The sequence below is a fragment of the Rhipicephalus sanguineus genome, chromosome 1, assembly GCF_013339695.2.
Source record: "Rhipicephalus sanguineus isolate Rsan-2018 chromosome 1, BIME_Rsan_1.4, whole genome shotgun sequence".
NCBI lineage: Eukaryota > Metazoa > Arthropoda > Arachnida > Ixodida > Ixodidae > Rhipicephalus > Rhipicephalus sanguineus.
In genome coordinates, this window is record NC_051176.1 from 7,420,071 (window position 1) to 7,437,088 (window position 17,018).

A 17,018-nucleotide genomic window follows, 5' to 3' on the forward strand; every position below is an offset into this window, starting at 1 on the left:
CTGCTGGGCATGCGGGAAACACCAACGGCAGCTCGTAGAGACGGCCGCAAGCTGCCAACCCAGAGGCCGTCGCATCTTCGTCACTGACCAAATCACGAAGCAGCGGTTCCTTGTCGACAGCGGTTCCGACATCTGCTGCTACCCGCGATCCCATCTTCAAGATCCTCGTCCGCCTACGTCTTTCGAGCTCAGCGCGGCAAACCGCTCTACAATCAAGACGTACGGCTCGCTCCGCCTGCACATCCAGCTCAGAAACTTACGCCGTGACCTTCACTGGAACTTTGTCATCGCAGACGTCGCCGAGCCAATCATCGGCTCAGACTTTCTGGCCCACTACAACCTCCTTCCGGACTGCCGCAACGACCAGATGTGGGATGCCGTGTCGATGGAAGGACGCATCCCAACATAAAACATAACGACTGTTTATTTAACGCAGTAGTAGCAGCGGGGCGAGAATAGCGACGCTGCGCTTAGTCGGGTAGCGAAGGAATGATAACCTCCGAGCTTAGCAGCTCGGGTTTATAACCGCCGTCGGTGACGTAAGGCTCCGGTGACGCTGCGGTGGCGCTGTCCCTTATCGGAGGCGTGGTGCAGCATGCGGCCATGTCACGCCGAGCTGGCTAATGACGAGGCGGTGTCTGCGCCGGTTTGTGCGCAGTGTGTCGCCACAAGTTTCAAAGCAGGAAGACAACTGCTTGATGCGGCAGGCCTCCATCCTATCTTCAATCAGGGAGAAACTACGCAACTTGATTATCTAACAACGAATTCCTTTATTGTTGACGCTCTTGTTATTTATTTATTTAATAATATCTCAAATACCCCAGCTTGGGGTTTTACATGAGGGATGGGCTGTTATGTAGTGACAATGATTGGATGAACAACTTGAAGGCTTGCGGGTTGGATTGGAGCACAGCATCTCTGGGTAGTGCGTTCCAGTTTCTTGCTGTGCTTACAAAGAAGGAACGTAGGTGCGCAGCGGTCTGTGCCGGTGGTGGGTAGACCGCTTTGGTATGATTCGTGCGGCAGGACGGACGATGAGCAGGCAAGATTAGTGAAGTGCTAGGACAGGAATGGTAAAACTTGTGAAAAAGGCACAACCTAGATCTAAGGCGTCTTAGTTCCAAGTTATCATGATGTGCTTCGGATTTTAGTTTTCTAACACAACAGTGGAAAGAATAATCTGAGTAGATGCAGCGAGCTTGGCGGTTTTGTACTGCTTCAAGCGCTTTAGTAAGGTTAGACTGATGTGGGTCCCAAGCAGAGCATGCGTATTCTAACTTGGGCCGGACGCATGTTTGATAAGCTAACAGTTTGGCTGATGGGGGGCAAGGCGCAAGTGCCTTCGAAAGTATCCTAATGTGCGGTTAGTTGATGTGAGATGAACAGGAAAGATCACTGGAGATAGTGATGCCGAGGTTTTTGCATAAATTGACAGGAGAAGTCACATCGTTGCGCAGGACATACTGTGGTGGAGGGAGATTCCTTGTGCGGGTAAAAGAAACTAGCAGTGTTTTAGTAGTGTTTAACATCATGAGCCAATTATTACACCAAGCGGTGATCTTATCCAGGTCCTCTAGAAGTGATCGGGTGTCATGATCGCTATGAATAGGGCGATAAACGACGCAATCGTCTGCGAACAGACGTATGTTAGATGAAACGTTCGCGGCAAGATCATTAATATATATTAGAAAAAGGAGTGGGCTTGTCACTGATCCCGTTAATGGGGATGGCAATCGCCAGGAAGATTCCAAGGGCTTGCGTCACGGCCCTCCGGAAATGCACCACGAAAGCACGGACAAATTAAAGTTGGTCCTTTTAGTGCGCCAGCGAACGCCGGTTGTGGTCCAAAGACCGAGTCAGAGCCGAGAGTAGATAACACAAACGAAAACGAAATATATTCTCAGTTAAGGCAATACAAATATCACAAACACATGCACACTCCGCTGGTACCAGTTACAACTTCGCAATATAACTCAGATGGCGTTTACACAATGGGAACTGAACAAACAGATCACACGCTACAAATGCAATCGCATGCATTAGAATTATTCAAGGACTGTTAAAGTCCCGAATGTACAATGGCGTATCCAGCCCACAATTCTTGGACGGTACTTGAATGCCGGTACTTCAAGGAAACACTCACGCCAACTGCAGCGGTGTCTGTCGTTCCTCAACCGTCGTCGTAACTTGTCGCGGGTCACACGGCGTCGTCATCCGATTCTCCCAGATCGACTGGCCGCACACCATCATAAACACGTCTTCTTTGGCTGACGGGGCCACACTCAGCATAACTTCACCATCTCCGGACTGACTGCCTCACTCACTGACTGACTCCTTCCTTCACTGGCTGACTGGTCGTCGTCGCACGGTTTTATCTCCTCTCCCCAGGGTTCTAGAAGCGTCGGGAGCGTTCCCCGGCGTGTAGCACAGCCAAAGCTAGGGAAAGGGCGAGAGCTTTCTCGTAGGTTCGAATCGCGGCAGCGTCGCTTGGCATTGCATCACGCTTCTCTTCCAGATGTTTCTAGTCTTTGCCGGGCGTTTGATCGCGTTGTCTGCGCCTGGCTCAAGTGGGTTAGGAGGATGCGGCGCGTCGGCGTCTTTTCATACTTGTTTTTTCGTCGTTCGCGCTTCTTGGGCGAGCGGCTCGCGCCGTTTTTTCTTGCAGCCGTTTGAAAGCGGTCGCGCGCGCTTTAAGGACGCGCTCATTCGTGACACTGCCCCCACTTCAAGAATATTATCACATAATATTCAAACAACACACATGAGCGCGCACATACACACATCCAGAAATGTCCCACATACAGAGTCCATAACTCAGTCCACACACAATGCATCACATTCGTAACAGAACTCTTAATACAATTCACATGGCATTGTTTACGACATATGAAAGATAAACTCAAGTACATAAGTACAACACACCAACATACATTTCATATAAACAATGCGAACGCACAAAACAAAGCTCTTCATTTACAACGTTTATACAGTTACATCAATAGCACTGTACACATAATGTTACGCAAGCGACACTTGGCCTGACTAGCCATACACACTTGACACAGGATATAGTAATACAACACACTCAAACTCAAAACACTTAAAACACTTTCAACTCTAACACCATGTCCTGTTTATATCGTGTCGCACATGCGCCCCTTCTTTGCGTGCTCGCTCGCTCTCCTTTTGTTTCTCTTCTTTTTCTTCCTGCGAGCCGTTTCATTTGACGCTGCCGGAGAAAGCGTCTCTGCTGCTGTGGACACATTCGACACCGGCAGGGTGTCGTGGCGTTCCTTACAACGTTCTCGGTTCTTCGTCAACTTCTGCGCGTCGTTTTAGCCACAGATGATGGTGGCCACTCAGTTGTAATATCCCCTGCTCCGCGCGTTTTCAAAGGCGGTACAGCGACCGTTGGTGCCTCATTATTGCCATTCTCTGACACCCCGGCTTCAATTTGAGCTCGGGCGACATCTTTCCTGGGATTCTCTTCCGCGGACCCTTCTCTTCGCGGTTCCCGAGCTGACGACGGCTCCATCTTCGGGTCTTCTCCCAAACGTACTGGATCGTCCTGCCCTCGCGCTCTGGCGATGTTTTCAATGATTAGATCGATCAGGGGGTTATTCATGCACAGGGCAGTAACACTCCCGCTGAAGTAAGGGGTCAGCCTCAATCTTCGCTTCAGGAAGCATTCGAATCGAACTATCAAGCAGGCAAACCGGTTGGGTATTGCCTGCGATCTCACTCTCTCGGACCAATTTCCTTCGTACGATAACAGTAGTGCATCCACTACCTCTTAGTACCGTGACTTCCCTTCCACCAACCTTCCCCTTAAGTGTCGGCATTCCTTTCGTTGTGTCTGTTGTCACCGCAGCGCCAATGAAATGCATCTTCTTCCCGCTTTCAGATCGGCCAATTCATCTTTGATCGCTTCTGTTTGCTCTTTTGGCGGGGCATACGCACAAGCGGCTTGGTGGGCTTTACTCGCATCGCTTCGACATGCGTCTGCTTTGTGCCCAGTTTGTCCACATTTAAAACACTTCATCACACTGGGGCGTGACAAGTTGGTCCGACAACTGTTAGCGCGATGACCCACTCGGTTACACAGAAAGCATCGCGGAACACTCTCCGGTGCATGCTTCTTTTCTTCAGGTGCCGATTTCTTCGACTCCTCATGACCCTCCTTTTTTTCTTTGGCCAAATTCGTGGCACCTTGCGCTTCCAAGATTTGATCGGCCAATTCAAGCATATCCTCGAGCGATTTAGCTCTCCTCTCTTGCAGACACAGCGACAGGTTCGGGTGGCAACTGGTGAGAAACTGGTGAGAAATTGCTCTCTGATAAGAGGCTCCCTAAGCTCACCGCACTCCTGTGCCGTCTCTGAAAGTTCGATCCACCTGTCAAAATAATGGCTGAGTCGCGCAGCATACTGCGTTGCCGTCTCACCGTCAGCTGGCTTTCCCGTGCGGAAGCGATCTCGGAAGCCTTCCACGGTGAATCTAAATCGCTTCAGCAAAGCAGCTTTCACTTTCGTGTAGTTAGCTGCATCGGTAGGTGTCAGCCTACCGTACACACTGAGCGCTTCCCCGCTCAAACAAGTGCTCAAAGCCGTTGCCCATTTCTGCTCCGGCCAATTTTGGCTTCTAGCTATCGTGTCAAACCTGTGCAGGTATGCACCAAGGTCATCTTTTCTCTCATCAAACGCCACAAGCAGTTTGCTTGGGTTCAGTCGGAAGCTATGATCTTCCCTTTCACTACTCTCCACTCTTGCCTGGACGGGAGTTTGTATGCGCTGCTGCAAACGGAGCCGTTCGAGTTCCAGTTCTTGTTGCCATTGCCTTTCTCTCTCAGCAATCTGCGCCTCTCTTTCTTCTTTCTCCCTCTCAGCTGCTAGCCTCTCTCCCTCTCGAGCTCTGCTGCTCTCTCTTCCTTGACCCTCTCAGCTGCCAACCTCTCTCGTTCAAGCTCGGCTTTCAGCTGTTCTTCCTTCATCTCTCTTTCTTCCTTAGCTCTTTCTCTTCTTTTTCCTTTTGGCTAACCGACTTTCGTAGTTCGGCCCCAGAAAGACCCATCTTCTCACCAAGGGCAACTAACTTCTCAAGATCCATAATGCCCGTCAACCAGAAGCTAGCCGCGTGCACAAAACATCTGCCTAACTTCGTATACCAAAACACTCTCCGCACACAGGTTAGCGAGAACGCGGTACAACACTCAGAAACCGTCACGAGAGCACTACCAACGCCTCAAGGCTCTTTCTACCTACTTTGGACACACTTTGCACCAAAAAGGTCCTGTGTCGCGGACGCCAGAATAATCGTCACTGATCCCGTTAGTGGGGTTGGCAATCGCCGGGCAGATTCCAAGGGCTGGCGTCACGGGCCTTCGAAAGTGCACCACGAAAGCACGGACAATTTAAAGTTGCTCCTTTTAGTGCACCAGCGAATGCCGGTTGTGGTCCAAAGACCGAGTCAGAGCCGAGAGTCGATAACACAAACGAAAACGAAATATATTCTCAGTTAAGGCAATACAAATATCACAAACACATGCACACTCCGCTGGTACCAGTTACAACTTCACAATATAACTCAGATGGTGTTTACACAACGGGAACTAAACAAACAGATTACACGCTACAAATGCAATCGCATGCATTAGAACTATTCAAGGACAGTTAAAAAGTCCCGAATGTAAAATGGCGTATCCCAGGGGCGTAGCCAGGGGGGGGGCGGGTTCAAAGCCCCCCCGAAATTTTTCAGTTTTGCTTGCGTATATATACACGCGCACATACAAACTCACGCACGAACATGCATAAAGTATGGTTGAACCCCCCCGAAAAAAAATTTCTGGCTACGCCCCTGGCGTATCCAGTCCACAATTCTTCGACGGTATTTGAATGCTTCTATTCAAGGCAACACTCACGCCAACTCCAGGGGTGTCTGTCGTTGCTCAACCGTCGACGTAACTTGTCACGGTTCACACGGCGTCGTCATCCAATTCTTCCAGATCGATGATCGACTGGCCACACACCATCATAAACACGTATTGTTTGGTTGACGGGACCACACTCAGCATAACTTCACCATCTCCGGGCCGACTGCCTCACCTACTGACTGACTCCTTCCTTCAATGTCTGACTGGTCGTCGTCACACGTTTTTATCTCCTCTCCCCAGGGTTCTAGAAGCGTCGGGATCGTTCTCCGGCGTGTAGCACAGCCAAAGCTAGGGAGAGGGCGAGAGCTTTCTCGTAGGTTCGAATTGCGGCGGCGTCACTTGGCATTGCATCACGCTTCTCTTCCACATGTTTCCAGGCTTTGCCGGGCATTTGATCGCCTTGTCTGCGTCCTGGCTCGAGTGGGTGAGGAGGATGCGGCGCGTCGGCGTCTTTTGATACTTGTTATTAGTTTCGAAGTATTTCTTGCTCGGGGGTATGCAACGCGGCGTGGTCATCCGCACGCAGCGTTGTGGTCCGCACTCACACTACACATGCGCGACTCGCCTGCTTCCCTCTCTGCAACAGTTGCGCGTTACTCTCTCCACTTCTCTACCAGCACCTGCTTGCGCTTCTCCTGCGTTCTTGCTTCTGCTCTCACGGCGCATACGCTACTCTCCTACTCTAGTCTGATCTCCTTCAAATGGCAGAGCGCTGCGCGCGTTCAGTCCAGCGCTTGCCTCGGTTGGCTCCTCTGAAATGGGGGCTCGACATGCCGAAATTCTCACCTGCGCAGCGCCACGATGAGAACCCGCGCATGCGCATCCCCTCGCCCTCTCTCTCCTCTCCTGCGCTGCCTCTCTCTCGCGCGCCTGTCGACGTTCCCCCCACGCTCTGCAAAAATTAACGGCCAGGCTAGAGGGAAGACACCACACGCGTAGTGTTCCTCTTCACGTTCCACGATGCGAGGTCGGTAGCATGCCCAGCGAACGCCAACGGAACGCGATCGTGCAAGTGCTCCGTCTTCGCATCGCCTCATGGTCCCCTTTAGCGGGAGATGGTGTAAGTTTTTTCGTCGTACGCGCTTCTTGGGCGAGCGGCTCGCGCCGTTTTATCTCGCAGCCGTGTGAAAGCGGCCGCGCGCGCTTTATTTTATTTTGCCATACTGTTAACCCTCTGTTGAAGGTTGTTACAGGGCGGGCACAATGAAAATGCTTCACATACATACATTTAACAACGGCCAACTAACGAGAAACATCATTGTTATCACAAATATATATCTATGCCTGGAAATCAGATACATCATTTCTTTGCACAGTTTCCTCTGGCAAACTGTTCCACAAGTTTATAGCATCAGGAAAAAAAGGAAGACGACACAAATCAGTACATGTTCGTATTGGCTGTACAATGAGCGGATGATTTGTTCGCAGAGGCCGTTTCTCAAGGTGCTGCTTTACATATGTATCTTTATTTATTTTTACCTTTTCGTGTAATATCTGAAAAAATAATTTCAATCGACACTTGTGTATTCTTACTTCTAACAGCTCCGAATCGCATGCCTTTAGCATGTCCGTTACCGAGTCTGTTCGCCTGTATTTCGTACAAATAAAACATGCAGAGATTCTCTGAATACGCTCCAATTTTTTCTTAAGAACCTTCTGATGCAGACTCCAAACTGCGCCAGCATATTCTAGAATAGGACGTATATAAGTTTTATATGCCAATAATTTCACCCCTCGCGTCGCTTTCGGTATTTTTTCCTAAAAAAACATAATTTTGATATGCTGACGAGCATATGCTGCCTGCATGATGAGTCCAATTTAATTTATCCGTAATTGTTACACCCAAGTACTTGAAGCTAGTCACATTATCCAGAGTTCTGTCCTCAATCATATAATAAAACAAAAGCATATCTTTCTTCTTCGTTATGTGAGTGTAAGTGGACTTTTTGTAAATAATTTCCATCCCCCATTTTCTGCACCACTAACTCAGTGATTGAAGACAGCGGCTGATTTTAAGCTGGTCGTCTCTGCATGTAACTTGGCAATAAATTAGACAGTCGTCTGCAAAAAGCTTAATTTTAACAGGTGATTCGACAACTGGAGCAATGTCATTTATATATATCAGGAACAAGAGGGGCGGGGCCCTAGCACAGAGCCCTGTGGTAGTCCTGAATAAACCTCTAAATTGCTCGATACACAGTTTTTAACTTTAACAGCTTGCTGACGATGTGACAAGTATGCACCAATCCAATCAAGCAACTGCGTACTGATTCCTACACTGCGGAGTTTAGAAAGAAGTTTATGGTGAGATACTTTATCAAATGCCTTTGCGAGATCGATACATATAACATCCATTTGCTGACTTGCATCCAGGGAAATACAAAAGTCATGAATTGTTTCAATAAGTTGTGTAACAGTAGAAAGACCGGATCTGAACCCATGCTGGAAAAGACATAATATATTATTTTTTTTCTAGAAACCGTCGTATATGTTTTGCTATAATGTGTTCAATCATTTTACAGCACACGGAGGTCAGAGACAGGTCTACAGTTGTTTACCAACATTTGGTTGCCTCTTTTAAATATTGGAACGACTATCGCATTACGCCAGTCTTGGGGTAACGAGCAACAGTTCAATGATTTTTTAAATAGTAAAGTAAGGTAATAAGACAACCACTCAGCATATCGTCGCAAAAAAAAAAACAGTTGGTATACTGTCAGGTCCGGCAGATTTTTTTTTCGTGTCTAACAGTAGTAACTGGTTAAATATTTCTTCATGAGTTATGCAGATTTCTTCCGCTATGCATGTCAATGTGCCCCGCCACGGTGGTCTAGTGGTTATGGCGCTCGACTGCTGACCCGAAGGTCGCGGGATCGAATCCCGGCCGCGGCGGCTGCATTTTCGATGGAGGCGAAAATGTTTGAGGCCCGTGTGCTTAGATTTAGGTGCACGTTAAAGAACCCCAGGTGGTCGAAATTTCCGGAGCCCTCCACTACGGCGTCTCTCATAATCAAATCGTGGTTTTGGGACGTTAAACCCCAGATATTATTATTATTATTATTATGCATGTCAATGCAGAAAGTGACCGACACTCTTCGACATCGTCTTGGCTTTTAATGAACACTGATTGGAAATAACGATTAAACCTCTCGGAAATATCACTCTACTCCTGTACGATTTGCGTTCCATCTAATATCTGCTCCATTCTCTCACCCTTCTGGAAGAAAAGCCAAAATGTTCGTGGAGAATCCCGCAGAAAGCTAGCGAGCGTTTTATTAAAAAACGTTTCCTTAGCTTGTCTTAGTTCCGTTTTTAAGTTCTTTTTTAAGAGCACGCTCGTTTGTGACAGGGTCCAAGACGGTTCCTTGGGGTACTCCAGACCGAACCAGGCTTCTGCTTGAAGAATGATTGTTAGCATGAACAAACTGCTCCCGATTAGTCAAAAAAGCACGAATCCAGTACAAAACAAAATGATTAAAGTTTAAGCGAGAAAGTTTCAAAAGTAGTCGCTGATGTGGCACCTAGTCGAACGCCTTTTCAAAATCTAGAAACAGAGCGTCAACTGGGACGTTTAGATGAAGGTTAGAGCTAATGTCATTAACGAACAACGTTAGTTGCGTGTCACAAGAAAAACGCTTGCGAAATACATGTTAATTGGGTGTGAAAAAGTTAACCGATAGCAAAAACTTAACTGCGTGTGAGTATATTATGTGTTCCATTAGTTTAGAACAAACACTGGCTAGTCAGATGGGGCGGTAACTGCGGCATGAAGAGGGTGGACCTTTTTTCGGAGCTGGGACAATCTTGGCCACTTTCCAGTCATCCGGTACCCCACCCAATGATAATGACTGCTCAAAGATATAGCATAATATTTGCCGATGGCGTGTTTAGTTCTCTTTAGAATTTTTGAGTTGATGCCATCAACGCCTCCCGATGACGAAAGCTTTACACAGTGAATTACATTTGCGACGCCTGCCGGATTGAAGGTGATATCAGCCATAGTGTTATGAGCACAAGGCTGAAAATCAGGTAAGTTATCAACAGGTTCACCAGTAAAAATGGAAGAAAATGTGTAATTAAGTGCTTCCGCAGTTTCGCAATCGGGAATGGGCTGGTTTTGGTCATCGTACAGGGACAGTGGTTGCGAGTGATTAGGATTCAGAATCTTCCGCAGTTTCGCAATCGGGAATTGGCTGGTTTTGGTCATCGTACAGGGACAGTGGTTGCGAGTGATTAGGATTCAGAATCTTCCAGAATTGTTTCGGGTTATCGTGAAGCATGTTCGGCAGTGTGGATGAGAAAATGTCACGTTTCCTTCTGCTAAAAGTGATTCGAACGCCTTTTCTGCATTGCGATACTTCTGCCATGCGCAGTCTGTGTTCGAACTCTTAGCAGCTCGGAATAATATTTTATTTTTGTTATGCAAGCGCTATAATGTTGAGTTGAACCAAGGTGATGACTTCTTTTCTGTTACGGTTATTATAGGGACGTGTGTATTTATCAAGTCATGCATTTTGCTTCTAAACAGGAGCCACATTGCGTTGACAGAGCGTTCTAAAAAGCCAGAAAGAAAACTTGTGGAAAAATTTTTTAGTTCGATGTTCATGGCTACGTAGTTCCCTTTATCGTAAAGAGTTATAGTTTTTTTCTTTTTTTGAAGGGTGCCGCAATTTTAAGATTACTTGAAGCATGATGTACAGAGTGATTGCTAAGGCCGGACATGTAAGTCACTGATGAAAATTTGTCAGGGTGAGAAGTAAGCACAAGGTCAAGTATGTTAGATGAAATTAGGCTTTGACAAGTTGGCCTGTTAACAAGTTGTGTCAGTCTGAACATGACTGTTACGTTTCTCGTCTGTGCTTCATTCAGCGCATTTACATAGCTAAGACAGGTGTTGATGAAGCCGCTTTCGGCAGCGTTCCCTGATATGGGCACATCGGGGTTAGACCAATCTATGGAGGGAAAATTGAAGTCGCCAAACACAATGATATGTGACTGGCGATGACATGTTATGACAGAATGAAGCTCCTCGTGAAAATCAGCCACAAACGTCATGTCAGCATCAGGTGGGCGATAGCAGCCACCAATTATGACTGGCGGGTGGAAGGCATTACTTGCAACAAGCGCAATTCCTAAGGGTGTGCTTACTTCAATTTGGACACATTGAAGGCATTCGTGAGCGCCTATTAGAACCCCACCGCATTTTCTGTTAGGTCGATCATGTCGAAAGATGCTAATATTAAGAAAAACTGAGAGAATCTCAGTGTTGGTATTCGACGGGTTAAGCCATGTTTCATTTAGAACATGAAGGTTTGAATCTGTAGTGCTGTACAAGTTACCGAGTGCATCAAGTTTCGATAAGGTGCTTCTGATCGTGTAGAGAAACGAAAGGTGCCAGTTATGGCTAATACTAGATCGATCTGAATGCCAGGAGGATGGAGGAGAGACCACAGTTTCAGTGCTTCTCTCGAATGTGTGAAGCCGGTTACCGATGAATAATTTATCGTGCCGAAGTCTGTATGGCCCCTGATGAGACTTGGCGAATTGAATAAGGTGCCTTCTAGCCTTAAGCGTATTGGGGGAGTAGTCTTCAGAGATTCTGAAACGTGTGTCCTTCAGCATTTTAGCGCTCGAGAGGATTCGTTGTCGTACTTTGAAGTGTGCGAACTTCACTATGATGGGTCTGTTCCTTCCAGGTTTAAATCGGCCCAATCTGTGAGCCCTTTCTACATCCGTGGGTTGAACGACAGCGTCAAGTTTTGTGCTGCAGTGTTCCATTATTAATGCTTCGGATGGAGCCCACGTTTCAGTTTCAGCATCTCTAAGGCCAATACCACAAAGTTTGATTTTCGTGCCCGGTCTTCCGAATCATCCAGTCTAGATTCAATGTATGCAATGTTGTCTGCCGTTTGTTTGGCAAGTGTGCGAATATCATCGACTTCTTTTTGCACAGCAGCAATGTACGAGTAGTCTTTTTCCATTTTAGTCAAGCGCTTTTTCATATGATCAAAAGTTTTGTCGCTCTGGGTTAACTGCTGGCGAATGGACTTAACTTCGCCTACTAGTGACGCCTGCCCAGAGCGTATTTCGTTGAGTGCCCCCATGATATCGGTGGTTTCGTTTCCGCGAGTGTTTGGACCAGGATTTTGTTCCACATCTCCTGACAATACCAACAACTGTGCAATAACGCGCGTACAATCTCTAGCAATCACAATACAGCACCGTGGGCTCGTTAGCAGTAGCAAACCAGCATAACTAGTGCGTCTAGTAAATAATGAATATTGGTAGTTTACCTGCAAAATGAATTGGCGTTGAAGGTGAGCGTTCATGCTTTTCGCTGCAGTGCCACCGAGCCCATGGGAGGCTGCGCGACATCCATCCGTGTTTATCAGGCAGTGATGCGTGGAGAGGGTGGTTGATTGCCGATTAGTTATCGCCAGTTCTACGAGGGGCGGTCATAACCATTGCGATTGCGCAGTTGCAGAGGTAACCATGCATCGATGCCGTTGTGGAATTCGAAGGAAGACGGCCGCGCGATGTCGCCCATCAGGTGACCAGTCATGCTGCGCTTGCGCCGAGGTCAAGTAAAGAGGAGTGTCCAGTATGCAGGCAGAACATCGCTGTTGTGGGGTACCGAAAGGGATGCCAGCGCCAAAGAACAGCTGCTTGATACCGTCGAAGCCGAGAGCTGTTTGCTGTGGCTGAGGCGTCGAAAACGAGCTGCAAGCGGTTAGTGAGACAGGAGGACCGAATGCTCTCCATTCCCTGCTAGTACATCCATCGTCATCAGGCAGGAGGTACGGGAACAAGAGCATCTGCAAAGCGAATAGGCGTTGAAGATGAGCTTTCATGCTTTTCGCTGCAGTGCCACCGAGCAGTGCCACCGAGTTACCGTTATGCTATTGTTATTGTTATTATGATGTTATTGTTATTGTTGGCCACAACAAAATAAAGGTCGTAAGTTGGCGAGGGCTAGGGCTTTCATAAAGAGCCTCTCCTGAACGGGGACATTTGTTGATGCGGCGCGCCGCGCCAGCGGCAACAAGTTTTCCGTGGCAACCATCAATGACAGGGGAGAACTCCTCTGGGCAGCTTCGGTGAAGACCTCCTTGGTCGATGTAGCAGAACAGGCTGCTGTAGCGCTGGCATTACCGGACACCAAATGCACAACGGTGTACACCGATTCCCGAGCGGCCGTTAGGGCGTTCGCATCGGGATTGATAGCCACAGAGGCAGCCAGAATTCTCCACAGCAAACCCCCCTCAGGCATTACTCATCACATAGTCTGGTTTCCCGCTCACATGGGATCTGACGTACTGCCGGGTCACCTGAACCCAAGCGCGATAACCCACGACCGTGCGCGAGGTTTCACAAGCCGCGACGGGGTGGTCTCTCGGCTGGGTTCGAGAGAGCTCATCCAAATTGATCGTCTCGTTACTTTTCACGAGATAACATCTCATTACACAGGCGATCAACATATTTTTCCCTTTCCCTTTAAAAGCTTCACAGATCACAAGAAAACCCGCTCCGCATGCTCCAGACGGGGGCTTACCCCTCTAGGGGTTTTCTGAGCATGCTTCATTCAGATATTGATCCCTTTTGCCCAGATTGTGGTGAATTAACTCTTTAAGTCACATGCTCTGGCAGTGCCCTGCGTTACAGGATTTTTAAAGAGAAGCAGACTGGACGACGGCAATCACAGACCCCAGACAAGACGTCCAGCTTCAGGCTATCCAGAGGGCCCGTGAAGGAGTGGAGAGGCATGGCCTCTCTGTTCCGACATGGGGCTAGCCAACGGCTGGGTGGGGACCTACCTAGCTGGCCCGCTGCCTTGCCTCTCAGGACTACAATAAAGTTGTTTGTCATGGCCGCTCCACTCTCCGACCTGTGAAGGTGAGCACGTGGCATACTCTAGAGCCTGTCCTATATGGAAAAAGGAAAAAGACATAATCGCACTAAAGTACAAAGAGCATATCTCATTCAGGGAAGCACGTAGGCGCTGTTCACCTTTCCATGGCCCATTCTATGCTGATGCGGTGCGTCGGGAGGCAGCGCCGCAGCGGCCTTCGCCACAATCCCAGCTCGCCACGCAGCGAGCAGTCGGCTATGGCTTCCACCCCCGTGGTGGAGGCAGTTACTTCTGCTCCACTCACCCCGCAAGAAAGCCCCCTACCCAATGGTTACTGGCACGAACACAACCACCGGCAAAAGCCTGCGCTGCGCGAGCCGAAAGTGCAGGACCGCCACGACCCCTTCACGGTGGGCACAGCCAAGGCTGCCTCACTCTCTCCGGCCCCAGCTGGTGCTACCAACGACCAGCGCAGCCTGGACCCGAAGGCAGTCCTATAGACCTCCGGGCTGGTGGGTTCAAAAATATCGTCCTCTATTGCGAGACTTTTACGCGAAAGCTCTCTCTCGTACGAGCGCTTGTTCGGCGCCTCGCAGGAGGCAATGGACACTCAACCTATCCCAACGGCGCATCCAGCGGCCAAGGAGTGGCGAGCACCCCTCGACCGCTCCAAATAATATAATACCCGCGTCACAGGGCCCCTTTGCACAAACAGCACCAACTAAAGTTCATTAAGGAAACACAAATTATATAGTGGAACGTAAGGGGTCTTATTAGGAACCTCGATGACGATCAAGAGCCCCAACACAAACATAACCCAAAAGTGCTGTGTGTGCAAGAAACCCACCTTAAATCAAATGATATCAACTTCCTTACGCACTATATCATTTTCCGCAAGGATCGTGATGATGTGCTCGCGTCATCTGGCGGTGTTGCCATAATAATCGACAAAAGTGTAGCGTGTCAACGTATGCAGCTGCAAACACCACTGAAAGCAGTGGCCGTTCGGGCTGTTCTTTTAAACAAACTCATAACCACTTGCTCACTTTATATACCCCCAAACTATCATCTACACAAGCATGAATTTTAGTCTTTTATAGCCCCTTCTGACACGAATTATGATGAACTGTCTGCAAATGCGAACTGCTGCACTCAGTAACATTCCAAGAAGGAAAATGAAGGAATGTGTTGTTTTGTGCGACTTTCAGTAATTAATGTTAATTTGCGTGTAACTAATTATCTCATTATTCTGCCATCAGTCAGCTTCAATAATTACATAAAAAGAATCAACTATTAGTCCCGAAATGCATGCATAGCTTGGTTTTTGGTTGTATTCGTTTCGAGCGGAGAAAAAAAAATCCTCCTGACGTTGATCCTGAAACGCAGTACGTCGAACGATCGTCTAACATGGTGGTGTGTCCAGCAAAGTGACCCTCTGCAGCAAAACACAGCAAAATGAAGTTAAAGGGGCCCTGCAACACCTTTCTTAATTATATTGGAATAGTCTCATTATTGACGTATGACTCTTCACGAGTCATATGCCGCAAAAATTTTTCGAATCCGTCAAGTCTAAGTGGTGTTACCAAATTATAGAGATCACGTTCCGCAGCTTTCTCTCTCAACTCAACGCAGCGAGCGCGCGGAAAGCTGCGCGCGGCGTGAGGGGAGGGAGGGAGGGCGGAGGTGCGAGGAGGCGACGTCAGCGCCGGCGGCATTTTTTTTTCATTTTTTTCTCTCTGGCGTCTCGGCGCAACCACGTGGTCTGTGCCGCCACTTCCGGTCGGCTTGCGTCGTTCTCGTCGAGCGGAGTCGATCGCGCTGTGTATCGCGCGTGCTTGAAAACTGCGCGTCGGTTTGGTAATGTTGGGTGTGCACCTCGAACGCCGTAGTGTTTTCATCACTCTGCCAACCATGGAAGCAAACGTGCGCGCTCGTTTGGAACGAATGACAGCTGAGATCGGTTTCGGCCCATACTCCGATACACCGCCTCGTAAGACGGCACTGGCAGGCGACCCCGAAGCGCCGCCATTACCGGACGCCAGCATTGTTATCGGAGACACGCTGCGCCCGTGCCTCGGTCGGTCGTGAGAACGTGCCGACGATGCAGTTCTCAGCTGACGAGGCAACACTCGAACGGCTGCCACTCTCAACGGCAACCGGCGATGGTCAAAAGCACAGAAATATTCACGTTTTCGGCACTGCGCATGGCGAAGAAAACGGAACCACGCAACTACGAGCAGACGAGCTGTCGGTGAGACCGGAAGTGCTAATATTAATGTTTGTTCGGTGTTTTTAACGCGATAACATAATATAAACGTACATATTATCTACTTATTGAACTCAAAATTAACAACGAAAGTAATAATGAGGGTGTTATCGTGATTATAACATCAGCCAATGGTGGAACTGCCGACAATCGCGTCATATTTTGCGGACTAATACATCATTTGTCGAGAGAAGAGGGAGCGATTTTCAGCTGACTTTGAGAATTTATTGTAAATTCCAGGCCGTGCGCATCGCTATAATATTTGGCTCGCGTGTTCTCGAGAGCCTCGACTACCGATCGACAGCGCTTTTTGAGCATGCTCGAAAAGTGTTGCAGGGCCCCTTTAAGTGGCCGCTAGTTGTCTACTCAGGAAGCCTGCACGAATGTGCACACTGAGTTTCAGGCTATTTGAAGAAAGGCGCGGCGTGTGACGTGCCTCCAAAGTTCGCATACCCAATTGTGGAAGCCGTGACTGAAGGGGACAGATGAGTTGCCAGAACCTTATCTTGTTCTCGGTGACTTCAATGCACACAGTAGCTTGTGGGTCGACTCTCGTAGCGATGCGCGAGGCCGGATCATTGCACAATTTCTGCTTTCTGCTGGTGCATGTCTATTGAATAAGATGGAACCAACATTTTATAGCCTTCCTAATCAAAGTTATTCATCCATAAATTTTAGTACTGCTTCTCCCACACTTTTACCTTATCCTAACTGTAGCGTCACAAAAAACCCCTTTGGGAGTGATCATTTCCAGTACCCCTGACAACAAGCTCCGTGATGGAAGGCCAATACAGCCGACTGGGAAAAGTAACGAACTCTTGCGGCAAGAATCTTTTGGGACGACATGTCTTCCTTAGGAATTGATGCGGCAGTTTAATATTTCACTGCTTTTATAATTGACGCTGCCTTGCAAAGTATATATGTAGTATTAAGTGCGGTAGGTAAATGTTGTGTTCCTCGGTAGAACGAAGAATAC